The 27,168-nt window shown below is 54.1% G+C and overlaps 10 non-coding genes across 10 annotated transcripts; all 10 read left to right on the top strand.

Annotated features, from left to right (window-relative positions):
- The first annotated feature begins 1,486 nt into the window (after positions 1-1,486).
- LOC130847468 (small nucleolar RNA SNORD115) lies at positions 1,487-1,567 on the top strand. Its single transcript, XR_009052228.1, has one exon. It is a non-coding gene; the product is annotated as a small nucleolar RNA SNORD115 (small nucleolar RNA).
- A 2,505-nt stretch (positions 1,568-4,072) lies between these two features.
- LOC130847467 (small nucleolar RNA SNORD115) lies at positions 4,073-4,153 on the top strand. Its single transcript, XR_009052227.1, has one exon. It is a non-coding gene; the product is annotated as a small nucleolar RNA SNORD115 (small nucleolar RNA).
- A 2,506-nt stretch (positions 4,154-6,659) lies between these two features.
- LOC130847466 (small nucleolar RNA SNORD115) lies at positions 6,660-6,740 on the top strand. Its single transcript, XR_009052226.1, has one exon. It is a non-coding gene; the product is annotated as a small nucleolar RNA SNORD115 (small nucleolar RNA).
- A 2,506-nt stretch (positions 6,741-9,246) lies between these two features.
- LOC130847465 (small nucleolar RNA SNORD115) lies at positions 9,247-9,327 on the top strand. Its single transcript, XR_009052225.1, has one exon. It is a non-coding gene; the product is annotated as a small nucleolar RNA SNORD115 (small nucleolar RNA).
- A 2,506-nt stretch (positions 9,328-11,833) lies between these two features.
- On the top strand, positions 11,834-11,914 carry LOC130847464 (small nucleolar RNA SNORD115). Its single transcript, XR_009052224.1, has one exon. It is a non-coding gene; the product is annotated as a small nucleolar RNA SNORD115 (small nucleolar RNA).
- Positions 11,915-14,420: 2,506 nt separating this feature from the next.
- Positions 14,421-14,501, top strand: LOC130847463 (small nucleolar RNA SNORD115). The gene has a single exon (XR_009052223.1). It is a non-coding gene; the product is annotated as a small nucleolar RNA SNORD115 (small nucleolar RNA).
- Positions 14,502-17,007: 2,506 nt separating this feature from the next.
- Positions 17,008-17,088, top strand: LOC130847462 (small nucleolar RNA SNORD115). The gene has a single exon (XR_009052222.1). It is a non-coding gene; the product is annotated as a small nucleolar RNA SNORD115 (small nucleolar RNA).
- A 2,506-nt stretch (positions 17,089-19,594) lies between these two features.
- Positions 19,595-19,675, top strand: LOC130847461 (small nucleolar RNA SNORD115). The gene has a single exon (XR_009052221.1). It is a non-coding gene; the product is annotated as a small nucleolar RNA SNORD115 (small nucleolar RNA).
- A 2,506-nt stretch (positions 19,676-22,181) lies between these two features.
- On the top strand, positions 22,182-22,262 carry LOC130847460 (small nucleolar RNA SNORD115). Its single transcript, XR_009052220.1, has one exon. It is a non-coding gene; the product is annotated as a small nucleolar RNA SNORD115 (small nucleolar RNA).
- Positions 22,263-24,768: 2,506 nt separating this feature from the next.
- LOC130847459 (small nucleolar RNA SNORD115) lies at positions 24,769-24,849 on the top strand. Its single transcript, XR_009052219.1, has one exon. It is a non-coding gene; the product is annotated as a small nucleolar RNA SNORD115 (small nucleolar RNA).
- Positions 24,850-27,168: the final 2,319 nt, after the last annotated feature.

The raw sequence follows: 27,168 nt of genomic DNA, 5'->3' as shown, positions 1-27,168 counted from the left end.
TCCATCGTGAGGCCCTGTTGACCTGAAGGGGAGGGGTGGTCCCGGGATGTGGGCTGAGGAGGGCGTAGCTGCATGGCTGTTGTTTGGTGGCCTTGCACGGGCCACAGTAGGGAATGCTGCCACAGAAGAAATTGGCCCTGTTTGGGAATCTCTGTGGTCCCCAAGGAGGAATGCTTGACATGGCTCCCCATCCACCAGATCGGAATGCGGGCCTTGAAATTCAACTCGATTGACCTGAAGTGTAGTAAGACTGACCATGGAGGCACCATTTCATGACGTGTTGCCCTGGGGAGCAACCACGCAGATCTCTGTGCATGTCGAGGCAGAGCACGAGGATGGACTGAGCTTATGGTCAGTTGTGGGGTGTGCTTGAGTGACTTCCAAGAAGTGTTGGTTGGGAGGATGTGGGGCCAGGCCTGGAGGTGGTGAGAGGCAACAAGGACCCTTCATCAGGGACTTGGCAGCTAGATGCTCTTGGCTTTGTGAGAGCTGAAGGGCAGGTCCCTTGCTGGAATGGGGTTTCCCAGGTCTCTGTGAGGGATCATGGGCCCTCAGATAGGCCAGTTTTCTCAGACAGGCCCTTTCATGGGTTCTGCATACAGATACAGGCCTGTGGCATCTCTTGGGCTGGCCTTCCTCTACGGGAGCCACTGCCTACCAAGAGAGCTCCCTCCAGCTCCTGTGAATGTCCACTGTGTGGGACATAAAGGCCTCATTGTCTGGGTGTTGTGCACATGGACAAGCCGAGTGTGACATCGGCCAGCACACGCTTGCCCACACCAGGGTCGGGCCCAGAGGAATGTCTCCATTCCCCCCAGAAACACCCCCAGTGTTTTCCCCACCAAGCAGACCTGGTGCCAGGCCTTGTGCTGCCTGGAGGATCCATGAGGCTAGTCCTTCCCTGGGGAGACATATACGTACTGGTTATTTCATCTGCCCCTGACACAGTATTAAGGTACATAAGATGGCATTGATCCACCTGTCCACTCATGCCTTCATCTTTGTAAGTATGGATGGATGGAGGGAGTGAGCCAAGAACGAGGGTCAAAGGGGAGGGAGCTAGAGCATTCTGGAGGAAGGGAGGCAGGAAGGAAGCTATGTAGGGAGCTGTTTGTATGCGTTTCAGCTATGTGTTCCTGTCTCTGCGTGGAGGTACATTTGGGCCCTATGTTCCTGGATGTATTGCTGCAGGTATTTCTTGTAGCATCATTCGATGCATGAGCGTGTGGCACACACGTGCCCCAATGCATCTAGCATGGAGTTGGAGTTCTCACAGCTGTCCTTCTCACCTCTTGGCAGCCATCGTCCCCAGAGAAATGAAGATCTGTGTTTGGCCTATGTTCCCTAGGGCAATCACCATGAGCCTTGGCCCAGCACGTGGATTCGACAGAATGGCACATCCCTTCAGGCATCCTTCTTTCCAGGAAGCATCTGAGGTAAGCCTTCACATGTGGCAGGGCGCAGGTGAGTGAGGAGGGCCTCAGTTGGGTCGATGATGAGAACTCATATGGTCCTGAAGAGAGCTGATGACCAAAAAATCATGCTCAATAGGATTACGCTGAGGCCTAACAGAGGGATCCAGGGGCAGGATGGCCTGCATTTTTGGTCCATTGCAGAGCCCTGGGTGTGGGTGTGTGTGTGGGTTTGGGTGTGGGTGTTGGAGCAGCCTCTCGCTCGAGGAAATCCCTTGAGACTCCTCCCAGTGTAGATGGCTTCCACATATCCAAGATGTGTTGCCACCTTTGGTTTTCTATCCTGCTCCATAGTGCCAGGGCCCACATGTTCTGAAGCCATGGGTGGAGTCTTTCCTTAAGCCTTTCTGCTTTGAATTTTGTGTTTCAGGCCAAGCCTTGGAATGGACTCACCACAGCCAGAATGTTCCGCAGTGAGTGGCTCTTTTGGTTGCTACTGATAGGCCCCAGAGAATTTTGAACTATGGGCTGGCCGCCCTCACAGCAGGCAGTACAGGGTAGTCTTTTGGCAACCTCCTGCCTACCAAGGAGGAATGTCTGCTGCTGCCCCAAATTTATGGGCTCACATCTGGTGCACTCACATGCCTTCATTAGAGCTGTATTCTAGTCAGAGAGCACATCGAGGCAGTGTTTTCTTCCTTGGCCCCAGGCGGAACATCTCTAGAGACCTCTGTGCACCTAGCGCCAGAGTATGATCACCAACTGAGGGAATGGTCCCTTGTGGTGTGTGCTTTATGGCTTCCCAAAACCTGTCAGTAGGGAAGGCTCATGCCCCCTGCCTAGAGATGGTGAGAGGCAGGCAGGAGCCCATCCTCAGGTGCTTGGAGGCAGGATGCTGCTGGTTATTTCAAGGGCTGGAAGCCATGCCGTGGTCTTCAATGGGGTTGTGCCAGGACTCTGTGAGGGATCATGGTGCTTTGTTGGAGCCACTTGATCCGAATGGGGCCTCTGATGGGGTCTGCATGCATACACAGGACCATAGCTTCTCCTGGGTTGGTCGTCCTCTCCGGAAGCCACTGGTTTGTCAGAGAGCCCCCTCCAGAGGAGAAAAGGCTTCTGGGTGTCCATTCCCCCATGAAGGCTTTGCAGAGCCCTTGGGCATACCGTTATCATGTCCATCGTGAGGCCCTGTTGACCTGAAGGGGAGGGGTGGTCCCGGGATGTGGGCTGAGGAGGGCGTAGCTGCATGGCTGTTGTTTGGTGGCCTTGCACGGGCCACAGTAGGGAATGCTGCCACAGAAGAAATTGGCCCTGTTTGGGAATCTCTGTGGTCCCCAAGGAGGAATGCTTGACATGGCTCCCCATCCACCAGATCGGAATGCGGGCCTTGAAATTCAACTCGATTGACCTGAAGTGTAGTAAGACTGACCATGGAGGCACCATTTCATGACGTGTTGCCCTGGGGAGCAACCACGCAGATCTCTGTGCATGTCGAGGCAGAGCACGAGGATGGACTGAGCTTATGGTCAGTTGTGGGGTGTGCTTGAGTGACTTCCAAGAAGTGTTGGTTGGGAGGATGTGGGGCCAGGCCTGGAGGTGGTGAGAGGCAACAAGGACCCTTCATCAGGGACTTGGCAGCTAGATGCTCTTGGCTTTGTGAGAGCTGAAGGGCAGGTCCCTTGCTGGAATGGGGTTTCCCAGGTCTCTGTGAGGGATCATGGGCCCTCAGATAGGCCAGTTTTCTCAGACAGGCCCTTTCATGGGTTCTGCATACAGATACAGGCCTGTGGCATCTCTTGGGCTGGCCTTCCTCTACGGGAGCCACTGCCTACCAAGAGAGCTCCCTCCAGCTCCTGTGAATGTCCACTGTGTGGGACATAAAGGCCTCATTGTCTGGGTGTTGTGCACATGGACAAGCCGAGTGTGACATCGGCCAGCACACGCTTGCCCACACCAGGGTCGGGCCCAGAGGAATGTCTCCATTCCCCCCAGAAACACCCCCAGTGTTTTCCCCACCAAGCAGACCTGGTGCCAGGCCTTGTGCTGCCTGGAGGATCCATGAGGCTAGTCCTTCCCTGGGGAGACATATACGTACTGGTTATTTCATCTGCCCCTGACACAGTATTAAGGTACATAAGATGGCATTGATCCACCTGTCCACTCATGCCTTCATCTTTGTAAGTATGGATGGATGGAGGGAGTGAGCCAAGAACGAGGGTCAAAGGGGAGGGAGCTAGAGCATTCTGGAGGAAGGGAGGCAGGAAGGAAGCTATGTAGGGAGCTGTTTGTATGCGTTTCAGCTATGTGTTCCTGTCTCTGCGTGGAGGTACATTTGGGCCCTATGTTCCTGGATGTATTGCTGCAGGTATTTCTTGTAGCATCATTCGATGCATGAGCGTGTGGCACACACGTGCCCCAATGCATCTAGCATGGAGTTGGAGTTCTCACAGCTGTCCTTCTCACCTCTTGGCAGCCATCGTCCCCAGAGAAATGAAGATCTGTGTTTGGCCTATGTTCCCTAGGGCAATCACCATGAGCCTTGGCCCAGCACGTGGATTCGACAGAATGGCACATCCCTTCAGGCATCCTTCTTTCCAGGAAGCATCTGAGGTAAGCCTTCACATGTGGCAGGGCGCAGGTGAGTGAGGAGGGCCTCAGTTGGGTCGATGATGAGAACTCATATGGTCCTGAAGAGAGCTGATGACCAAAAAATCATGCTCAATAGGATTACGCTGAGGCCTAACAGAGGGATCCAGGGGCAGGATGGCCTGCATTTTTGGTCCATTGCAGAGCCCTGGGTGTGGGTGTGTGTGTGGGTTTGGGTGTGGGTGTTGGAGCAGCCTCTCGCTCGAGGAAATCCCTTGAGACTCCTCCCAGTGTAGATGGCTTCCACATATCCAAGATGTGTTGCCACCTTTGGTTTTCTATCCTGCTCCATAGTGCCAGGGCCCACATGTTCTGAAGCCATGGGTGGAGTCTTTCCTTAAGCCTTTCTGCTTTGAATTTTGTGTTTCAGGCCAAGCCTTGGAATGGACTCACCACAGCCAGAATGTTCCGCAGTGAGTGGCTCTTTTGGTTGCTACTGATAGGCCCCAGAGAATTTTGAACTATGGGCTGGCCGCCCTCACAGCAGGCAGTACAGGGTAGTCTTTTGGCAACCTCCTGCCTACCAAGGAGGAATGTCTGCTGCTGCCCCAAATTTATGGGCTCACATCTGGTGCACTCACATGCCTTCATTAGAGCTGTATTCTAGTCAGAGAGCACATCGAGGCAGTGTTTTCTTCCTTGGCCCCAGGCGGAACATCTCTAGAGACCTCTGTGCACCTAGCGCCAGAGTATGATCACCAACTGAGGGAATGGTCCCTTGTGGTGTGTGCTTTATGGCTTCCCAAAACCTGTCAGTAGGGAAGGCTCATGCCCCCTGCCTAGAGATGGTGAGAGGCAGGCAGGAGCCCATCCTCAGGTGCTTGGAGGCAGGATGCTGCTGGTTATTTCAAGGGCTGGAAGCCATGCCGTGGTCTTCAATGGGGTTGTGCCAGGACTCTGTGAGGGATCATGGTGCTTTGTTGGAGCCACTTGATCCGAATGGGGCCTCTGATGGGGTCTGCATGCATACACAGGACCATAGCTTCTCCTGGGTTGGTCGTCCTCTCCGGAAGCCACTGGTTTGTCAGAGAGCCCCCTCCAGAGGAGAAAAGGCTTCTGGGTGTCCATTCCCCCATGAAGGCTTTGCAGAGCCCTTGGGCATCCCGTTATCATGTCCATCGTGAGGCCCTGTTGACCTGAAGGGGAGGGGTGGTCCCGGGATGTGGGCTGAGGAGGGCGTAGCTGCATGGCTGTTGTTTGGTGGCCTTGCACGGGCCACAGTAGGGAATGCTGCCACAGAAGAAATTGGCCCTGTTTGGGAATCTCTGTGGTCCCCAAGGAGGAATGCTTGACATGGCTCCCCATCCACCAGATCGGAATGCGGGCCTTGAAATTCAACTCGATTGACCTGAAGTGTAGTAAGACTGACCATGGAGGCACCATTTCATGACGTGTTGCCCTGGGGAGCAACCACGCAGATCTCTGTGCATGTCGAGGCAGAGCACGAGGATGGACTGAGCTTATGGTCAGTTGTGGGGTGTGCTTGAGTGACTTCCAAGAAGTGTTGGTTGGGAGGATGTGGGGCCAGGCCTGGAGGTGGTGAGAGGCAACAAGGACCCTTCATCAGGGACTTGGCAGCTAGATGCTCTTGGCTCTTGTGAGAGCTGAAGGGCAGGTCCCTTGCTGGAATGGGGTTTCCCAGGTCTCTGTGAGGGATCATGGGCCCTCAGATAGGCCAGTTTTCTCAGACAGGCCCTTTCATGGGTTCTGCATACAGATACAGGCCTGTGGCATCTCTTGGGCTGGCCTTCCTCTACGGGAGTCACTGCCTACCAAGAGAGCTCCCTCCAGCTCCTGTGAATGTCCACTGTGTGGGACATAAAGGCCTCATTGTCTGGGTGTTGTGCACATGGACAAGCCGAGTGTGACATCGGCCAGCACACGCTTGCCCACACCAGGGTCGGGCCCAGAGGAATGCCTCCATTCCCCCCAGAAACACCCCCAGTGTTTTCCCCACCAAGCAGACCTGGTGCCAGGCCTTGTGCTGCCTGGAGGATCCATGAGGCTAGTCCTTCCCTGGGGAGACATATACGTACTGGTTATTTCATCTGCCCCTGACACAGTATTAAGGTACATAAGATGGCATTGATCCACCTGTCCACTCATGCCTTCATCTTTGTAAGTATGGATGGATGGAGGGAGTGAGCCAAGGACGAGGGTCAAAGGGGAGGGAGCTAGAGCATTCTGGAGGAAGGGAGGCAGGAAGGAAGCTATGTAGGGAGCTGTTTGTATGTGTTTCAGCTATGTGTTCCTGCCTCTGCGTGGAGGTACATTTGGGCCCTATGTTCCTGGATGTATTGCTGCAGGTATTTCTTGTAGCATCATTCGATGCATGAGCGTGTGGCACACACGTGCCCCAATGCATCTAGCATGGAGTTGGAGTTCTCACAGCTGTCCTTCTCACCTCTTGGCAGCCATCGTCCCCAGAGAAATGAAGATCTGTGTTTGGCCTATGTTCCCTAGGGCAATCACCATGAGCCTTGGCCCAGCACGTGGATTCGACAGAATGGCACATCCCTTCAGGCATCCTTCTTTCCAGGAAGCATCTGAGGTAAGCCTTCACATGTGGCAGGGCGCAGGTGAGTGAGGAGGGCCTCAGTTGGGTCGATGATGAGAACTCATATGGTCCTGAAGAGAGCTGATGACCAAAAAATCATGCTCAATAGGATTACGCTGAGGCCTAACAGAGGGATCCAGGGGCAGGATGGCCTGCATTTTTGGTCCATTGCAGAGCCCTGGGTGTGGGTGTGTGTGTGGGTTTGGGTGTGGGTGTTGGAGCAGCCTCTCGCTCGAGGAAATCCCTTGAGACTCCTCCCAGTGTAGATGGCTTCCACATATCCAAGATGTGTTGCCACCTTTGGTTTTCTATCCTGCTCCATAGTGCCAGGGCCCACATGTTCTGAAGCCATGGGTGGAGTCTTTCCTTAAGCCTTTCTGCTTTGAATTTTGTGTTTCAGGCCAAGCCTTGGAATGGACTCACCACAGCCAGAATGTTCCGCAGTGAGTGGCTCTTTTGGTTGCTACTGATAGGCCCCAGAGAATTTTGAACTATGGGCTGGCCGCCCTCACAGCAGGCAGTACAGGGTAGTCTTTTGGCAACCTCCTGCCTACCAAGGAGGAATGTCTGCTGCTGCCCCAAATTTATGGGCTCACATCTGGTGCACTCACATGCCTTCATTAGAGCTGTATTCTAGTCAGAGAGCACATCGAGGCAGTGTTTTCTTCCTTGGCCCCAGGCGGAACATCTCTAGAGACCTCTGTGCACCTAGCGCCAGAGTATGATCACCAACTGAGGGAATGGTCCCTTGTGGTGTGTGCTTTATGGCTTCCCAAAACCTGTCAGTAGGGAAGGCTCATGCCCCCTGCCTAGAGATGGTGAGAGGCAGGCAGGAGCCCATCCTCAGGTGCTTGGAGGCAGGATGCTGCTGGTTATTTCAAGGGCTGGAAGCCATGCCGTGGTCTTCAATGGGGTTGTGCCAGGACTCTGTGAGGGATCATGGTGCTTTGTTGGAGCCACTTGATCCGAATGGGGCCTCTGATGGGGTCTGCATGCATACACAGGACCATAGCTTCTCCTGGGTTGGTCGTCCTCTCCGGAAGCCACTGGTTTGTCAGAGAGCCCCCTCCAGAGGAGAAAAGGCTTCTGGGTGTCCATTCCCCCATGAAGGCTTTGCAGAGCCCTTGGGCATCCCGTTATCATGTCCATCGTGAGGCCCTGTTGACCTGAAGGGGAGGGGTGGTCCCGGGATGTGGGCTGAGGAGGGCGTAGCTGCATGGCTGTTGTTTGGTGGCCTTGCACGGGCCACAGTAGGGAATGCTGCCACAGAAGAAATTGGCCCTGTTTGGGAATCTCTGTGGTCCCCAAGGAGGAATGCTTGACATGGCTCCCCATCCACCAGATCGGAATGCAGGCCTTGAAATTCAACTCGATTGACCTGAAGTGTAGTAAGACTGACCATGGAGGCACCATTTCATGACGTGTTGCCCTGGGGAGCAACCACGCAGATCTCTGTGCATGTCGAGGCAGAGCACGAGGATGGACTGAGCTTATGGTCAGTTGTGGGGTGTGCTTGAGTGACTTCCAAGAAGTGTTGGTTGGGAGGATGTGGGGCCAGGCCTGGAGGTGGTGAGAGGCAACAAGGACCCTTGATCAGGGACTTGGCAGCTAGATGCTCTTGGCTCTTGTGAGAGCTGAAGGGCTGGTCCCTTGCTGGAATGGGGTTTCCCAGGTCTCTGTGAGGGATCATGGGCCCTCAGATAGGCCAGTTTACTCAGACAGGCCCTTTCATGGGTTCTGCATACAGATACAGGCCTGTGGCATCTCTTGGGCTGGCCTTCCTCTACGGGAGTCACTGCCTACCAAGAGAGCTCCCTCCAGCTCCTGTGAATGTCCACTGTGTGGGACATAAAGGCCTCATTGTCTGGGTGCTGTGCACATGGACAAGCCGAGTGTGACATCAGCCAGCACACGCTTTCCCACACCAGGGTCGGGCCCAGAGGAATGTCTCCATTCCCCCCAGAAACACCCCCAGTGTTTTCCCCACCAAGCGGACCTGGTGCCAGGCCTTGTGCTGCCTGGAGGATCCATGAGGCTAGTCCTTCCCTGGGGAGACATATACGTACTGGTTATTTCATCTGCCCCTGACACAGTATTAAGGTACATAAGATGGCATTGATCCACCTGTCCACTCATGCCTTCATCTTTGTAAGTATGGATGGATGGAGGGAGTGAGCCAAGGACGAGGGTCAAAGGGGAGGGAGCTAGAGCATTCTGGAGGAAGGGAGGCAGGAAGGAAGCTATGTAGGGAGCTGTTTGTATGCGTTTCAGCTATGTGTTCCTGTCTCTGCATGGAGGTACATTTGGGCCCTATGTTCCTGGATGTATTGCTGCAGGTATTTCTTGTAGCATCATTCGATGCATGAGCGTGTGGCACACACGTGCCCCAATGCATCTAGCATGGAGTTGGAGTTCTCACAGCTGTCCTTCTCACCTCTTGGCAGCCATCGTCCCCAGAGAAATGAAGATCTGTGTTTGGCCTATGTTCCCTAGGGCAATCACCATGAGCCTTGGCCCAGCACGTGGATTCGACAGAATGGCACAACCCTTCAGGCATCCTTCTTTCCAGGAAGCATCTGAGGTAAGCCTTCACATGTGGCAGGGCGCAGGTGAATGAAGAGGGCCTCAGTTGGGTCGATGATGAGAACTCATATGGTCCTGAAGAGAGCTGATGACCAAAAAATCATGCTCAATAGGATTACGCTGAGGCCTAACAGAGGGATCCAGGGGCAGGATGGCCTGCATTTTTGGTCCATTGCAGAGCCCTGTGTGTGGGTGTGTGTGTGGGTTTGGGTGTGGGTGTTGGAGCAGCCTCTCACTCGAGGAAATCCCTTGAGACTCCTCCCAGTGTAGATGGCTTCCACATATCCAAGATGTGTTGCCACCTTTGGTTTTCTATCCTGCTCCATAGTGCCAGGGCCCACATGTTCTGAAGCCATGGGTGGAGTCTTTCCTTAAGCCTTTCTGCTTTCAATTTTGTGTTTCAGGCCAAATCTTGGAATGGACTCACCACAGCCAGAATGTTCCGCAGTGAGTGGCTCTTTTGGTTGCTACCAATAGTCCCCAGAGAATTTTGAACTATGGGCTGGCCGCCCTCACAGCAGGCAGTACAGGGTAGTCTTTTGGCAACCTCCTGCCTACCAAGGAGGAATGTCTGCTGCTGCCCCAAATTTATGGGCTCACATCTGGTGCACTCACATGCCTTCATTAGAGCTGTATTCTAGTCAGAGAGCACATCGAGGCAGTGTTTTCTTCCTTGGCCCCAGGCGGAACATCTCTAGAGACCTCTGTGCACCTAGCGCCAGAGTATGATCACCAACTGAGGGAATGGTCCCTTGTGGTGTGTGCTTTATGGCTTCCCAAAACCTGTCAGTAGGGAAGGCTCATGCCCCCTGCCTAGAGATGGTGAGAGGCAGGCAGGAGCCCATCCTCAGGTGCTTGGAGGCAGGATGCTGCTGGTTATTTCAAGGGCTGGAAGCCATGCCGTGGTCTTCAATGGGGTTGTGCCAGGACTCTGTGAGGGATCATGGTGCTTTGTTGGAGCCACTTGATCCGAATGGGGCCTCTGATGGGGTCTGCATGCATACACAGGACCATAGCTTCTCCTGGGTTGGTCGTCCTCTCCCGAAGCCACTGGTTTGTCAGAGAGCCCCCTCCAGAGGAGAAAAGGCTTCTGGGTGTCCATTCCCCCATGAAGGCTTTGCAGAGCCCTTGGGCATCCCGTTATCATGTCCATCGTGAGGCCCTGTTGACCTGAAGGGGAGGGGTGGTCCCGGGATGTGGGCTGAGGAGGGCGTAGCTGCATGGCTGTTGTTTGGTGGCCTTGCACGGGCCACAGTAGGGAATGCTGCCACAGAAGAAATTGGCCCTGTTTGGGAATCTCTGTGGTCCCCAAGGAGGAATGCTTGACATGGCTCCCCATCCACCAGATCGGAATGCAGGCCTTGAAATTCAACTCGATTGACCTGAAGTGTAGTAAGACTGACCATGGAGGCACCATTTCATTACGTGTTGCCCTGGGGAGCAACCACGCAGATCTCTGTGCATGTCGAGGCAGAGCACGAGGATGGACTGAGCTTATGGTCAGTTGTGGGGTGTGCTTGAGTGACTTCCAAGAAGTGTTGGTTGGGAGGATGTGGGGCCTGGCCTGGAGGTGGTGAGAGGCAACAAGGACCCTTCATCAGGGACTTGGCAGCTAGATGCTCTTGGCTCTTGTGAGAGCTGAAGGGCTGGTCCCTTGCTGGAATGGGGTTTCCCAGGTCTCTGTGAGGGATCATGGGCCCTCAGATAGGCCAGTTTACTCAGACAGGCCCTTTCATGGGTTCTGCATACAGATACAGGCCTGTGGCATCTCTTGGGCTGGCCTTCCTCTACGGGAGCCACTGCCTACCAAGAGAGCTCCCTCCAGCTCCTGTGAATGTCCACTGTGTGGGACATAAAGGCCTCATTGTCTGGGTGTTGTGCACATGGACAAGCCGAGTGTGACATCGGCCAGCACACGCTTGCCCACACCAGGGTCGGGCCCAGAGGAATGTCTCCATTCCCCCCAGAAACACCCCCAGTGTTTTCCCCACCAAGCAGACCTGGTGCCAGGCCTTGTGCTGCCTGGAGGATCCATGAGGCTAGTCCTTCCCTGGGGAGACATATACGTACTGGTTATTTCATCTGCCCCTGACACAGTATTAAGGTACATAAGATGGCATTGATCCACCTGTTCACTCATGCCTTCATCTTTGTAAGTATGGATGGATGGAGGGAGTGAGCCAAGGACGAGGGTCAAAGGGGAGGGAGCTAGAGCATTCTGGAGGAAGGGAGGCAGGAAGGAAGCTATGTAGGGAGCTGTTTGTATGCGTTTCAGCTATGTGTTCCTGTCTCTGCGTGGAGGTACATTTGGGCCCTATGTTCCTGGATGTATTGCTGCAGGTATTTCTTGTAGCATCATTCGATGCATGAGCGTGTGGCACACACGTGCCCCAATGCATCTAGCATGGAGTTGGAGTTCTCACAGCTGTCCTTCTCACCTCTTGGCAGCCATCGTCCCCAGAGAAATGAAGATCTGTGTTTGGCCTATGTTCCCTAGGGCAATCACCATGAGCCTTGGCCCAGCACGTGGATTCGACAGAATGGCACAACCCTTCAGGCATCCTTCTTTCCAGGAAGCATCTGAGGTAAGCCTTCACATGTGGCAGGGCGCAGGTGAATGAAGAGGGCCTCAGTTGGGTCGATGATGAGAACTCATATGGTCCTGAAGAGAGCTGATGACCAAAAAATCATGCTCAATAGGATTACGCTGAGGCCTAACAGAGGGATCCAGGGGCAGGATGGCCTGCATTTTTGGTCCATTGCAGAGCCCTGTGTGTGGGTGTGTCTGTGGGTTTGGGTGTGGGTGTTGGAGCAGCCTCTCACTCGAGGAAATCCCTTGAGACTCCTCCCAGTGTAGATGGCTTCCACATATCCAAGATGTGTTGCCACCTTTGGTTTTCTATCCTGCTCCATAGTGCCAGGGCCCACATGTTCTGAAGCCATGGGTGGAGTCTTTCCTTAAGCCTTTCTGCTTTGAATTTTGTGTTTCAGGCCAAATCTTGGAATGGACTCACCACAGCCAGAATGTTCCGCAGTGAGTGGCTCTTTTGGTTGCTACCAATAGTCCCCAGAGAATTTTGAACTATGGGCTGGCCGCCCTCACAGCAGGCAGTACAGGGTAGTCTTTTGGCAACCTCCTGCCTACCAAGGAGGAATGTCTGCTGCTGCCCCAAATTTATGGGCTCACATCTGGTGCACTCACATGCCTTCATTAGAGCTGTATTCTAGTCAGAGAGCACATCGAGGCAGTGTTTTCTTCCTTGGCCCCAGGCGGAACATCTCTAGAGACCTCTGTGCACCTAGCGCCAGAGTATGATCACCAACTGAGGGAATGGTCCCTTGTGGTGTGTGCTTTATGGCTTCCCAAAACCTGTCAGTAGGGAAGGCTCATGCCCCCTGCCTAGAGATGGTGAGAGGCAGGCAGGAGCCCATCCTCAGGTGCTTGGAGGCAGGATGCTGCTGGTTATTTCAAGGGCTGGAAGCCATGCCGTGGTCTTCAATGGGGTTGTGCCAGGACTCTGTGAGGGATCATGGTGCTTTGTTGGAGCCACTTGATCCGAATGGGGCCTCTGATGGGGTCTGCATGCATACACAGGACCATAGCTTCTCCTGGGTTGGTCGTCCTCTCCCGAAGCCACTGGTTTGTCAGAGAGCCCCCTCCAGAGGAGAAAAGGCTTCTGGGTGTCCATTCCCCCATGAAGGCTTTGCAGAGCCCTTGGGCATCCCATTATCATGTCCATCGTGAGGCCCTGTTGACCTGAAGGGGAGGGGTGGTCCCGGGATGTGGGCTGAGGAGGGCGTAGCTGCATGGCTGTTGTTTGGTGGCCTTGCACGGGCCACAGTAGGGAATGCTGCCACAGAAGAAATTGGCCCTGTTTGGGAATCTCTGTGGTCCCCAAGGAGGAATGCTTGACATGGCTCCCCATCCACCAGATCGGAATGCAGGCCTTGAAATTCAACTCGATTGACCTGAAGTGTAGTAAGACTGACCATGGAGGCACCATTTCATTACGTGTTGCCCTGGGGAGCAACCACGCAGATCTCTGTGCATGTCGAGGCAGAGCACGAGGATGGACTGAGCTTATGGTCAGTTGTGGGGTGTGCTTGAGTGACTTCCAAGAAGTGTTGGTTGGGAGGATGTGGGGCCAGGCCTGGAGGTGGTGAGAGGCAACAAGGACCCTTCATCAGGGACTTGGCAGCTAGATGCTCTTGGCTCTTGTGAGAGCTGAAGGGCTGGTCCCTTGCTGGAATGGGGTTTCCCAGGTCTCTGTGAGGGATCATGGGCCCTCAGATAGGCCAGTTTACTCAGACAGGCCCTTTCATGGGTTCTGCATACAGATACAGGCCTGTGGCATCTCTTGGGCTGGCCTTCCTCTACGGGAGCCACTGCCTACCAAGAGAGCTCCCTCCAGCTCCTGTGAATGTCCACTGTGTGGGACATAAAGGCCTCATTGTCTGGGTGTTGTGCACATGGACAAGCCGAGTGTGACATCGGCCAGCACACGCTTGCCCACACCAGGGTCGGGCCCAGAGGAATGTCTCCATTCCCCCCAGAAACACCCCCAGTGTTTTCCCCACCAAGCAGACCTGGTGCCAGGCCTTGTGCTGCCTGGAGGATCCATGAGGCTAGTCCTTCCCTGGGGAGACATATACGTACTGGTTATTTCATCTGCCCCTGACACAGTATTAAGGTACATAAGATGGCATTGATCCACCTGTCCACTCATGCCTTCATCTTTGTAAGTATGGATGGATGGAGGGAGTGAGCCAAGGACGAGGGTCAAAGGGGAGGGAGCTAGAGCATTCTGGAGGAAGGGAGGCAGGAAGGAAGCTATGTAGGGAGCTGTTTGTATGCGTTTCAGCTATGTGTTCCTGTCTCTGCATGGAGGTACATTTGGGCCCTATGTTCCTGGATGTATTGCTGCAGGTATTTCTTGTAGCATCATTCGATGCATGAGCGTGTGGCACACACGTGCCCCAATGCATCTAGCATGGAGTTGGAGTTCTCACAGCTGTCCTTCTCACCTCTTGGCAGCCATCGTCCCCAGAGAAATGAAGATCTGTGTTTGGCCTATGTTCCCTAGGGCAATCACCATGAGCCTTGGCCCAGCACGTGGATTCGACAGAATGGCACAACCCTTCAGGCATCCTTCTTTCCAGGAAGCATCTGAGGTAAGCCTTCACATGTGGCAGGGCGCAGGTGAATGAAGAGGGCCTCAGTTGGGTCGATGATGAGAACTCATATGGTCCTGAAGAGAGCTGATGACCAAAAAATCATGCTCAATAGGATTACGCTGAGGCCTAACAGAGGGATCCAGGGGCAGGATGGCCTGCATTTTTGGTCCATTGCAGAGCCCTGTGTGTGGGTGTGGGTGTGGGTTTGGGTGTGGGTGTTGGAGCAGCCTCTCACTCGAGGAAATCCCTTGAGACTCCTCCCAGTGTAGATGGCTTCCACATATCCAAGATGTGTTGCCACCTTTGGTTTTCTATCCTGCTCCATAGTGCCAGGGCCCACATGTTCTGAAGCCATGGGTGGAGTCTTTCCTTAAGCCTTTCTGCTTTGAATTTTGTGTTTCAGGCCAAATCTTGGAATGGACTCACCACAGCCAGAATGTTCCGCAGTGAGTGGCTCTTTTGGTTGCTACCAATAGTCCCCAGAGAATTTTGAACTATGGGCTGGCCGCCCTCACAGCAGGCAGTACAGGGTAGTCTTTTGGCAACCTCCTGCCTACCAAGGAGGAATGTCTGCTGCTGCCCCAAATTTATGGGCTCACATCTGGTGCACTCACATGCCTTCATTAGAGCTGTATTCTAGTCAGAGAGCACATCGAGGCAGTGTTTTCTTCCTTGGCCCCAGGCGGAACATCTCTAGAGACCTCTGTGCACCTAGCGCCAGAGTATGATCACCAACTGAGGGAATGGTCCCTTGTGGTGTGTGCTTTATGGCTTCCCAAAACCTGTCAGTAGGGAAGGCTCATGCCCCCTGCCTAGAGATGGTGAGAGGCAGGCAGGAGCCCATCCTCAGGTGCTTGGAGGCAGGATGCTGCTGGTTATTTCAAGGGCTGGAAGCCATGCCGTGGTCTTCAATGGGGTTGTGCCAGGACTCTGTGAGGGATCATGGTGCTTTGTTGGAGCCACTTGATCCGAATGGGGCCTCTGATGGGGTCTGCATGCATACACAGGACCATAGCTTCTCCTGGGTTGGTCGTCCTCTCCCGAAGCCACTGGTTTGTCAGAGAGCCCCCTCCAGAGGAGAAAAGGCTTCTGGGTGTCCATTCCCCCATGAAGGCTTTGCAGAGCCCTTGGGCATCCCGTTATCATGTCCATCGTGAGGCCCTGTTGACCTGAAGGGGAGGGGTGGTCCCGGGATGTGGGCTGAGGAGGGCGTAGCTGCATGGCTGTTGTTTGGTGGCCTTGCACGGGCCACAGTAGGGAATGCTGCCACAGAAGAAATTGGCCCTGTTTGGGAATCTCTGTGGTCCCCAAGGAGGAATGCTTGACATGGCTCCCCATCCACCAGATCGGAATGCAGGCCTTGAAATTCAACTCGATTGACCTGAAGTGTAGTAAGACTGACCATGGAGGCACCATTTCATTACGTGTTGCCCTGGGGAGCAACCACGCAGATCTCTGTGCATGTCGAGGCAGAGCACGAGGATGGACTGAGCTTATGGTCCGTTGTGGGGTGTGCTTGAGTGACTTCCAAGAAGTGTTGGTTGGGAGGATGTGGGGCCAGGCCTGGAGGTGGTGAGAGGCAACAAGGACCCTTCATCAGGGACTTGGCAGCTAGATGCTCTTGGCTCTTGTGAGAGCTGAAGGGCTGGTCCCTTGCTGGAATGGGGTTTCCCAGGTCTCTGTGAGGGATCATGGGCCCTCAGATAGGCCAGTTTACTCAGACAGGCCCTTTCATGGGTTCTGCATACAGATACAGGCCTGTGGCATCTCTTGGGCTGGCCTTCCTCTACGGGAGCCACTGCCTACCAAGAGAGCTCCCTCCAGCTCCTGTGAATGTCCACTGTGTGGGACATAAAGGCCTCATTGTCTGGGTGCTGTGCACATGGACAAGCCGAGTGTGACATCAGCCAGCACACGCTTGCCCACACCAGGGTCGGGCCCAGAGGAATGTCTCCATTCCCCCCAGAAACACCCCCAGTGTTTTCCCCACCAAGCAGACCTGGTGCCAGGCCTTGTGCTGCCTGGAGGATCCATGAGGCTAGTCCTTCCCTGGGGAGACATATACGTACTGGTTATTTCATCTGCCCCTGACACAGTATTAAGGTACATAAGATGGCATTGATCCACCTGTCCACTCATGCCTTCATCTTTGTAAATATGGATGGATGGAGGGAGTGAGCCAAGGACGAGGGTCAAAGGGGAGGGAGCTAGAGCATTCTGGAGGAAGGGAGGCAGGAAGGAAGCTATGTAGGGAGCTGTTTGTATGCGTTTCAGCTATGTGTTCCTGTCTCTGCGTGGAGGTACATTTGGGCCCTATGTTCCTGGATGTATTGCTGCAGGTATTTCTTGTAGCATCATTCGATGCATGAGCGTGTGGCACACACGTGCCCCAATGCATCTAGCATGGAGTTGGAGTTCTCACAGCTGTCCTTCTCACCTCTTGGCAGCCATCGTCCCCAGAGAAATGAAGATCTGTGTTTGGCCTATGTTCCCTAGGGCAATCACCATGAGCCTTGGCCCAGCACGTGGATTCGACAGAATGGCACATCCCTTCAGGCATCCTTCTTTCCAGGAAGCATCTGAGGTAAGCCTTCACATGTGGCAGGGCGCAGGTGAGTGAGGAGGGCCTCAGTTGGGTCGATGATGAGAACTCATATGGTCCTGAAGAGAGCTGATGACCAAAAAATCATGCTCAATAGGATTACGCTGAGGCCTAACAGAGGGATCCAGGGGCAGGATGGCCTGCATTTTTGGTCCATTGCAGAGCCCTGGGTGTGGGTGTGTGTGTGGGTTTGGGTGTGGGTGTTGGAGCAGCCTCTCGCTCGAGGAAATCCCTTGAGACTCCTCCCAGTGTAGATGGCTTCCACATATCCAAGATGTGTTGCCACCTTTGGTTTTCTATCCTGCTCCATAGTGCCAGGGCCCACATGTTCTGAAGCCATGGGTGGAGTCTTTCCTTAAGCCTTTCTGCTTTGAATTTTGTGTTTCAGGCCAAATCTTGGAATGGACTCACCACAGCCAGAATGTTCCGCAGTGAGTGGCTCTTTTGGTTGCTACTGATAGGCCCCAGAGAATTTTGAACTATGGGCTGGCCGCCCTCACAGCAGGCAGTACAGGGTAGTCTTTTGGCAACCTCCTGCCTACCAAGGAGGAATGTCTGCTGCTGCCCCAAATTTATGGGCTCACATCTGGTGCACTCACATGCCTTCATTAGAGCTGTATTCTAGTCAGAGAGCACATCGAGGCAGTGTTTTCTTCCTTGGCCCCAGGCGGAACATCTCTAGAGACCTCTGTGCACCTAGCGCCAGAGTATGATCACCAACTGAGGGAATGGTCCCTTGTGGTGTGTGCTTTATGGCTTCCCAAAACCTGTCAGTAGGGAAGGCTCATGCCCCCTGCCTAGAGATGGTGAGAGGCAGGCAGGAGCCCATCCTCAGGTGCTTGGAGGCAGGATGCTGCTGGTTATTTCAAGGGCTGGAAGCCATGCCGTGGTCTTCAATGGGGTTGTGCCAGGACTCTGTGAGGGATCATGGTGCTTTGTTGGAGCCACTTGATCCGAATGGGGCCTCTGATGGGGTCTGCATGCATACACAGGACCATAGCTTCTCCTGGGTTGGTCGTCCTCTCCCGAAGCCACTGGTTTGTCAGAGAGCCCCCTCCAGAGGAGAAAAGGCTTCTGGGTGTCCATTCCCCCATGAAGGCTTTGCAGAGCCCTTGGGCATCCCGTTATCATGTCCATCGTGAGGCCCTGTTGACCTGAAGGGGAGGGGTGGTCCCGGGATGTGGGCTGAGGAGGGCGTAGCTGCATGGCTGTTGTTTGGTGGCCTTGCACGGGCCACAGTAGGGAATGCTGCCACAGAAGAAATTGGCCCTGTTTGGGAATCTCTGTGGTCCCCAAGGAGGAATGCTTGACATGGCTCCCCATCCACCAGATCAGAATGCAGGCCTTGAAATTCAACTCGATTGACCTGAAGTGTAGTAAGACTGACCATGGAGGCACCATTTCATTACGTGTTGCCCTGGGGAGCAACCACGCAGATCTCTGTGCATGTCGAGGCAGAGCACGAGGATGGACTGAGCTTATGGTCAGTTGTGGGGTGTGCTTGAGTGACTTCCAAGAAGTGTTGGTTGGGAGGATGTGGGGCCTGGCCTGGAGGTGGTGAGAGGCAACAAGGACCCTTCATCAGGGACTTGGCAGCTAGATGCTCTTGGCTCTTGTGAGAGCTGAAGGGCTGGTCCCTTGCTGGAATGGGGTTTCCCAGGTCTCTGTGAGGGATCATGGGCCCTCAGATAGGCCAGTTTACTCAGACAGGCCCTTTCATGGGTTCTGCATACAGATACAGGCCTGTGGCATCTCTTGGGCTGGCCTTCCTCTACGGGAGCCACTGCCTACCAAGAGAGCTCCCTCCAGCTCCTGTGAATGTCCACTGTGTGGGACATAAAGGCCTCATTGTCTGGGTGTTGTGCACATGGACAAGCCGAGTGTGACATCGGCCAGCACACGCTTGCCCACACCAGGGTCGGGCCCAGAGGAATGTCTCCATTCCCCCCAGAAACACCCCCAGTGTTTTCCCCACCAAGCAGACCTGGTGCCAGGCCTTGTGCTGCCTGGAGGATCCATGAGGCTAGTCCTTCCCTGGGGAGACATATACGTACTGGTTATTTCATCTGCCCCTGACACAGTATTAAGGTACATAAGATGGCATTGATCCACCTGTTCACTCATGCCTTCATCTTTGTAAGTATGGATGGATGGAGGGAGTGAGCCAAGGACGAGGGTCAAAGGGGAGGGAGCTAGAGCATTCTGGAGGAAGGGAGGCAGGAAGGAAGCTATGTAGGGAGCTGTTTGTATGCGTTTCAGCTATGTGTTCCTGTCTCTGCGTGGAGGTACATTTGGGCCCTATGTTCCTGGATGTATTGCTGCAGGTATTTCTTGTAGCATCATTCGATGCATGAGCGTGTGGCACACACGTGCCCCAATGCATCTAGCATGGAGTTGGAGTTCTCACAGCTGTCCTTCTCACCTCTTGGCAGCCATCGTCCCCAGAGAAATGAAGATCTGTGTTTGGCCTATGTTCCCTAGGGCAATCACCATGAGCCTTGGCCCAGCACGTGGATTCGACAGAATGGCACAACCCTTCAGGCATCCTTCTTTCCAGGAAGCATCTGAGGTAAGCCTTCACATGTGGCAGGGCGCAGGTGAATGAAGAGGGCCTCAGTTGGGTCGATGATGAGAACTCATATGGTCCTGAAGAGAGCTGATGACCAAAAAATCATGCTCAATAGGATTACGCTGAGGCCTAACAGAGGGATCCAGGGGCAGGATGGCCTGCATTTTTGGTCCATTGCAGAGCCCTGTGTGTGGGTGTGTCTGTGGGTTTGGGTGTGGGTGTTGGAGCAGCCTCTCACTCGAGGAAATCCCTTGAGACTCCTCCCAGTGTAGATGGCTTCCACATATCCAAGATGTGTTGCCACCTTTGGTTTTCTATCCTGCTCCATAGTGCCAGGGCCCACATGTTCTGAAGCCATGGGTGGAGTCTTTCCTTAAGCCTTTCTGCTTTGAATTTTGTGTTTCAGGCCAAATCTTGGAATGGACTCACCACAGCCAGAATGTTCCGCAGTGAGTGGCTCTTTTGGTTGCTACCAATAGTCCCCAGAGAATTTTGAACTATGGGCTGGCCGCCCTCACAGCAGGCAGTACAGGGTAGTCTTTTGGCAACCTCCTGCCTACCAAGGAGGAATGTCTGCTGCTGCCCCAAATTTATGGGCTCACATCTGGTGCACTCACATGCCTTCATTAGAGCTGTATTCTAGTCAGAGAGCACATCGAGGCAGTGTTTTCTTCCTTGGCCCCAGGCGGAACATCTCTAGAGACCTCTGTGCACCTAGCGCCAGAGTATGATCACCAACTGAGGGAATGGTCCCTTGTGGTGTGTGCTTTATGGCTTCCCAAAACCTGTCAGTAGGGAAGGCTCATGCCCCCTGCCTAGAGATGGTGAGAGGCAGGCAGGAGCCCATCCTCAGGTGCTTGGAGGCAGGATGCTGCTGGTTATTTCAAGGGCTGGAAGCCATGCCGTGGTCTTCAATGGGGTTGTGCCAGGACTCTGTGAGGGATCATGGTGCTTTGTTGGAGCCACTTGATCCGAATGGGGCCTCTGATGGGGTCTGCATGCATACACAGGACCATAGCTTCTCCTGGGTTGGTCGTCCTCTCCCGAAGCCACTGGTTTGTCAGAGAGCCCCCTCCAGAGGAGAAAAGGCTTCTGGGTGTCCATTCCCCCATGAAGGCTTTGCAGAGCCCTTGGGCATCCCGTTATCATGTCCATCGTGAGGCCCTGTTGACCTGAAGGGGAGGGGTGGTCCCGGGATGTGGGCTGAGGAGGGCGTAGCTGCATGGCTGTTGTTTGGTGGCCTTGCACGGGCCACAGTAGGGAATGCTGCCACAGAAGAAATTGGCCCTGTTTGGGAATCTCTGTGGTCCCCAAGGAGGAATGCTTGACATGGCTCCCCATCCACCAGATCGGAATGCAGGCCTTGAAATTCAACTCGATTGACCTGAAGTGTAGTAAGACTGACCATGGAGGCACCATTTCATTACGTGTTGCCCTGGGGAGCAACCACGCAGATCTCTGTGCATGTCGAGGCAGAGCACGAGGATGGACTGAGCTTATGGTCCGTTGTGGGGTGTGCTTGAGTGACTTCCAAGAAGTGTTGGTTGGGAGGATGTGGGGCCAGGCCTGGAGGTGGTGAGAGGCAACAAGGACCCTTCATCAGGGACTTGGCAGCTAGATGCTCTTGGCTCTTGTGAGAGCTGAAGGGCTGGTCCCTTGCTGGAATGGGGTTTCCCAGGTCTCTGTGAGGGATCATGGGCCCTCAGATAGGCCAGTTTACTCAGACAGGCCCTTTCATGGGTTCTGCATACAGATACAGGCCTGTGGCATCTCTTGGGCTGGCCTTCCTCTACGGGAGCCACTGCCTACCAAGAGAGCTCCCTCCAGCTCCTGTGAATGTCCACTGTGTGGGACATAAAGGCCTCATTGTCTGGGTGTTGTGCACATGGACAAGCCGAGTGTGACATCGGCCAGCACACGCTTGCCCACACCACGGTCGGGCCCAGAGGAATGTCTCCATTCCCCCCAGAAACACCCCCAGTGTTTTCCCCACCAAGCAGACCTGGTGCCAGGCCTTGTGCTGCCTGGAGGATCCATGAGGCTAGTCCTTCCCTGGGGAGACATATACGTACTGGTTATTTCATCTGCCCCTGACACAGTATTAAGGTACATAAGATGGCATTGATCCACCTGTCCACTCATGCCTTCATCTTTGTAAGTATGGATGGATGGAGGGAGTGAGCCAAGGACGAGGGTCAAAGGGGAGGGAGCTAGAGCATTCTGGAGGAAGGGAGGCAGGAAGGAAGCTATGTAGGGAGCTGTTTGTATGCGTTTCAGCTATGTGTTCCTGTCTCTGCATGGAGGTACATTTGGGCCCTATGTTCCTGGATGTATTGCTGCAGGTATTTCTTGTAGCATCATTCGATGCATGAGCGTGTGGCACACACGTGCCCCAATGCATCTAGCATGGAGTTGGAGTTCTCACAGCTGTCCTTCTCACCTCTTGGCAGCCATCGTCCCCAGAGAAATGAAGATCTGTGTTTGGCCTATGTTCCCTAGGGCAATCACCATGAGCCTTGGCCCAGCACGTGGATTCGACAGAATGGCACAACCCTTCAGGCATCCTTCTTTCCAGGAAGCATCTGAGGTAAGCCTTCACATGTGGCAGGGCGCAGGTGAATGAAGAGGGCCTCAGTTGGGTCGATGATGAGAACTCATATGGTCCTGAAGAGAGCTGATGACCAAAAAATCATGCTCAATAGGATTACGCTGAGGCCTAACAGAGGGATCCAGGGGCAGGATGGCCTGCATTTTTGGTCCATTGCAGAGCCCTGTGTGTGGGTGTGGGTGTGGGTTTGGGTGTGGGTGTTGGAGCAGCCTCTCACTCGAGGAAATCCCTTGAGACTCCTCCCAGTGTAGATGGCTTCCACATATCCAAGATGTGTTGCCACCTTTGGTTTTCTATCCTGCTCCATAGTGCCAGGGCCCACATGTTCTGAAGCCATGGGTGGAGTCTTTCCTTAAGCCTTTCTGCTTTGAATTTTGTGTTTCAGGCCAAATCTTGGAATGGACTCACCACAGCCAGAATGTTCCGCAGTGAGTGGCTCTTTTGGTTGCTACCAATAGTCCCCAGAGAATTTTGAACTATGGGCTGGCCGCCCTCACAGCAGGCAGTACAGGGTAGTCTTTTGGCAACCTCCTGCCTACCAAGGAGGAATGTCTGCTGCTGCCCCAAATTTATGGGCTCACATCTGGTGCACTCACATGCCTTCATTAGAGCTGTATTCTAGTCAGAGAGCACATCGAGGCAGTGTTTTCTTCCTTGGCCCCAGGCGGAACATCTCTAGAGACCTCTGTGCACCTAGCGCCAGAGTATGATCACCAACTGAGGGAATGGTCCCTTGTGGTGTGTGCTTTATGGCTTCCCAAAACCTGTCAGTAGGGAAGGCTCATGCCCCCTGCCTAGAGATGGTGAGAGGCAGGCAGGAGCCCATCCTCAGGTGCTTGGAGGCAGGATGCTGCTGGTTATTTCAAGGGCTGGAAGCCATGCCGTGGTCTTCAATGGGGTTGTGCCAGGACTCTGTGAGGGATCATGGTGCTTTGTTGGAGCCACTTGATCCGAATGGGGCCTCTGATGGGGTCTGCATGCATACACAGGACCATAGCTTCTCCTGGGTTGGTCGTCCTCTCCCGAAGCCACTGGTTTGTCAGAGAGCCCCCTCCAGAGGAGAAAAGGCTTCTGGGTGTCCATTCCCCCATGAAGGCTTTGCAGAGCCCTTGGGCATCCCGTTATCATGTCCATCGTGAGGCCCTGTTGACCTGAAGGGGAGGGGTGGTCCCGGGATGTGGGCTGAGGAGGGCGTAGCTGCATGGCTGTTGTTTGGTGGCCTTGCACGGGCCACAGTAGGGAATGCTGCCACAGAAGAAATTGGCCCTGTTTGGGAATCTCTGTGGTCCCCAAGGAGGAATGCTTGACATGGCTCCCCATCCACCAGATCGGAATGCAGGCCTTGAAATTCAACTCGATTGACCTGAAGTGTAGTAAGACTGACCATGGAGGCACCATTTCATTACGTGTTGCCCTGGGGAGCAACCACGCAGATCTCTGTGCATGTCGAGGCAGAGCACGAGGATGGACTGAGCTTATGGTCCGTTGTGGGGTGTGCTTGAGTGACTTCCAAGAAGTGTTGGTTGGGAGGATGTGGGGCCAGGCCTGGAGGTGGTGAGAGGCAACAAGGACCCTTCATCAGGGACTTGGCAGCTAGATGCTCTTGGCTCTTGTGAGAGCTGAAGGGCTGGTCCCTTGCTGGAATGGGGTTTCCCAGGTCTCTGTGAGGGATCATGGGCCCTCAGATAGGCCAGTTTACTCAGACAGGCCCTTTCATGGGTTCTGCATACAGATACAGGCCTGTGGCATCTCTTGGGCTGGCCTTCCTCTACGGGAGCCACTGCCTACCAAGAGAGCTCCCTCCAGCTCCTGTGAATGTCCACTGTGTGGGACATAAAGGCCTCATTGTCTGGGTGCTGTGCACATGGACAAGCCGAGTGTGACATCAGCCAGCACACGCTTGCCCACACCAGGGTCGGGCCCAGAGGAATGTCTCCATTCCCCCCAGAAACACCCCCAGTGTTTTCCCCACCAAGCAGACCTGGTGCCAGGCCTTGTGCTGCCTGGAGGATCCATGAGGCTAGTCCTTCCCTGGGGAGACATATACGTACTGGTTATTTCATCTGCCCCTGACACAGTATTAAGGTACATAAGATGGCATTGATCCACCTGTCCACTCATGCCTTCATCTTTGTAAATATGGATGGATGGAGGGAGTGAGCCAAGGACGAGGGTCAAAGGGGAGGGAGCTAGAGCATTCTGGAGGAAGGGAGGCAGGAAGGAAGCTATGTAGGGAGCTGTTTGTATGCGTTTCAGCTATGTGTTCCTGTCTCTGCGTGGAGGTACATTTGGGCCCTATGTTCCTGGATGTATTGCTGCAGGTATTTCTTGTAGCATCATTCGATGCATGAGCGTGTGGCACACACGTGCCCCAATGCATCTAGCATGGAGTTGGAGTTCTCACAGCTGTCCTTCTCACCTCTTGGCAGCCATCGTCCCCAGAGAAATGAAGATCTGTGTTTGGCCTATGTTCCCTAGGGCAATCACCATGAGCCTTGGCCCAGCACGTGGATTCGACAGAATGGCACATCCCTTCAGGCATCCTTCTTTCCAGGAAGCATCTGAGGTAAGCCTTCACATGTGGCAGGGCGCAGGTGAGTGAGGAGGGCCTCAGTTGGGTCGATGATGAGAACTCATATGGTCCTGAAGAGAGCTGATGACCAAAAAATCATGCTCAATAGGATTACGCTGAGGCCTAACAGAGGGATCCAGGGGCAGGATGGCCTGCATTTTTGGTCCATTGCAGAGCCCTGGGTGTGGGTGTGTGTGTGGGTTTGGGTGTGGGTGTTGGAGCAGCCTCTCGCTCGAGGAAATCCCTTGAGACTCCTCCCAGTGTAGATGGCTTCCACATATCCAAGATGTGTTGCCACCTTTGGTTTTCTATCCTGCTCCATAGTGCCAGGGCCCACATGTTCTGAAGCCATGGGTGGAGTCTTTCCTTAAGCCTTTCTGCTTTGAATTTTGTGTTTCAGGCCAAATCTTGGAATGGACTCACCACAGCCAGAATGTTCCGCAGTGAGTGGCTCTTTTGGTTGCTACTGATAGGCCCCAGAGAATTTTGAACTATGGGCTGGCCGCCCTCACAGCAGGCAGTACAGGGTAGTCTTTTGGCAACCTCCTGCCTACCAAGGAGGAATGTCTGCTGCTGCCCCAAATTTATGGGCTCACATCTGGTGCACTCACATGCCTTCATTAGAGCTGTATTCTAGTCAGAGAGCACATCGAGGCAGTGTTTTCTTCCTTGGCCCCAGGCGGAACATCTCTAGAGACCTCTGTGCACCTAGCGCCAGAGTATGATCACCAACTGAGGGAATGGTCCCTTGTGGTGTGTGCTTTATGGCTTCCCAAAACCTGTCAGTAGGGAAGGCTCATGCCCCCTGCCTAGAGATGGTGAGAGGCAGGCAGGAGCCCATCCTCAGGTGCTTGGAGGCAGGATGCTGCTGGTTATTTCAAGGGCTGGAAGCCATGCCGTGGTCTTCAATGGGGTTGTGCCAGGACTCTGTGAGGGATCATGGTGCTTTGTTGGAGCCACTTGATCCGAATGGGGCCTCTGATGGGGTCTGCATGCATACACAGGACCATAGCTTCTCCTGGGTTGGTCGTCCTCTCCGGAAGCCACTGGTTTGTCAGAGAGCCCCCTCCAGAGGAGAAAAGTCTTCTGGGTGTCCATTCCCCCATGAAGGCTTTGCAGAGCCCTTGGGCATCCCGTTATCATGTCCATCGTGAGGCCCTGTTGACCTGAAGGGGAGGGGTGGTCCCGGGATGCGGGCTGAGGAGGGTGTAGCTGCATGGCTGCTGTTTGGTGGCCTTGCACGGGCCACAGTAGGGAATGCTGCCACAGAAGAAATTGGCCCTGTTTGGGAATCTCTGTGGTCCCCAAGGAGGAATGCTTGACATGGCTCCCCATCCACCAGATCGGAATGTGGGCCTTGAAATTCAACTCAATTGACCTGAAGTGTAGTAAGACTGACCATGGAGGCACCATTTCATGACGTGTTGCCCTGGGGAGCAACCACGCAGATCTCTGTGCATGTCGAGGCAGAGCACGAGGATGGACTGAGCTTATGGTCAGTTGTGGGGTGTGCTTGAGTGACTTCCAAGAAGTGTTGGTTGGGAGGATGTGGGGCCAGGCCTGGAGGTGGTGAGAGGCAACAAGGACCCTTCATCAGGGACTTGGCAGCTAGATGCTCTTGGCTTTGTGAGAGCTGAAGGGCTGGTCCCTTGCTGGAATGGGGTTTCCCAGGTCTCTGTGAGGGATCATGGACCCTCAGATAGGCCAGTTTTCTCAGACAGGCCCTTTCATGGGTTCTGCATACAGATACAGGCCTGTGGCATCTCTTGGGCTGGCCTTCCTCTACGGGAGCCACTGCCTACCAAGAGAGCTCCCTCCAGCTCCTGTGAATGTCCACTGTGTGGGACATAAAGGCCTCATTGTCTGGGTGTTGTGCACATGGACAAGCCGAGTGTGACATCGGCCAGCACACGCTTGCCCACACCAGGGTCGGGCCCAGAGGAATGTCTCCATTCCCCCCAGAAACACCCCCAGTGTTTTCCCCACCAAGCAGACCTGGTGCCAGGCCTTGTGCTGCCTGGAGGATCCATGAGGCTAGTCCTTCCCTGGGGAGACATATACGTACTGGTTATTTCATCTGCCCCTGACACAGTATTAAGGTACATAAGATGGCATTGATCCACCTGTCCACTCATGCCTTCATCTTTGTAAGTATGGATGGATGGAGGGAGTGAGCCAAGGACGAGGGTCAAAGGGGAGGGAGCTAGAGCATTCTGGAGGAAGGGAGGCAGGAAGGAAGCTATGTAGGGAGCTGTTTGTATGCGTTTCAGCTATGTGTTCCTGTCTCTGCGTGGAGGTACATTTGGGCCCTATGTTCCTGGATGTATTGCTGCAGGTATTTCTTGTAGCATCATTCGATGCATGAGCGTGTGGCACACACGTCCCCCAATGCATCTAGCATGGAGTTGGAGTTCTCACAGCTGTCCTTCTCACCTCTTGGCAGC

Source organism: Hippopotamus amphibius, chromosome 2 (genome assembly GCF_030028045.1).
Source record: "Hippopotamus amphibius kiboko isolate mHipAmp2 chromosome 2, mHipAmp2.hap2, whole genome shotgun sequence".
NCBI lineage: Eukaryota > Metazoa > Chordata > Mammalia > Artiodactyla > Hippopotamidae > Hippopotamus > Hippopotamus amphibius.
The sequence above is the reverse complement of the archived record's forward strand: the minus strand, read 5'-3'. Positions and strand labels throughout refer to the sequence as shown.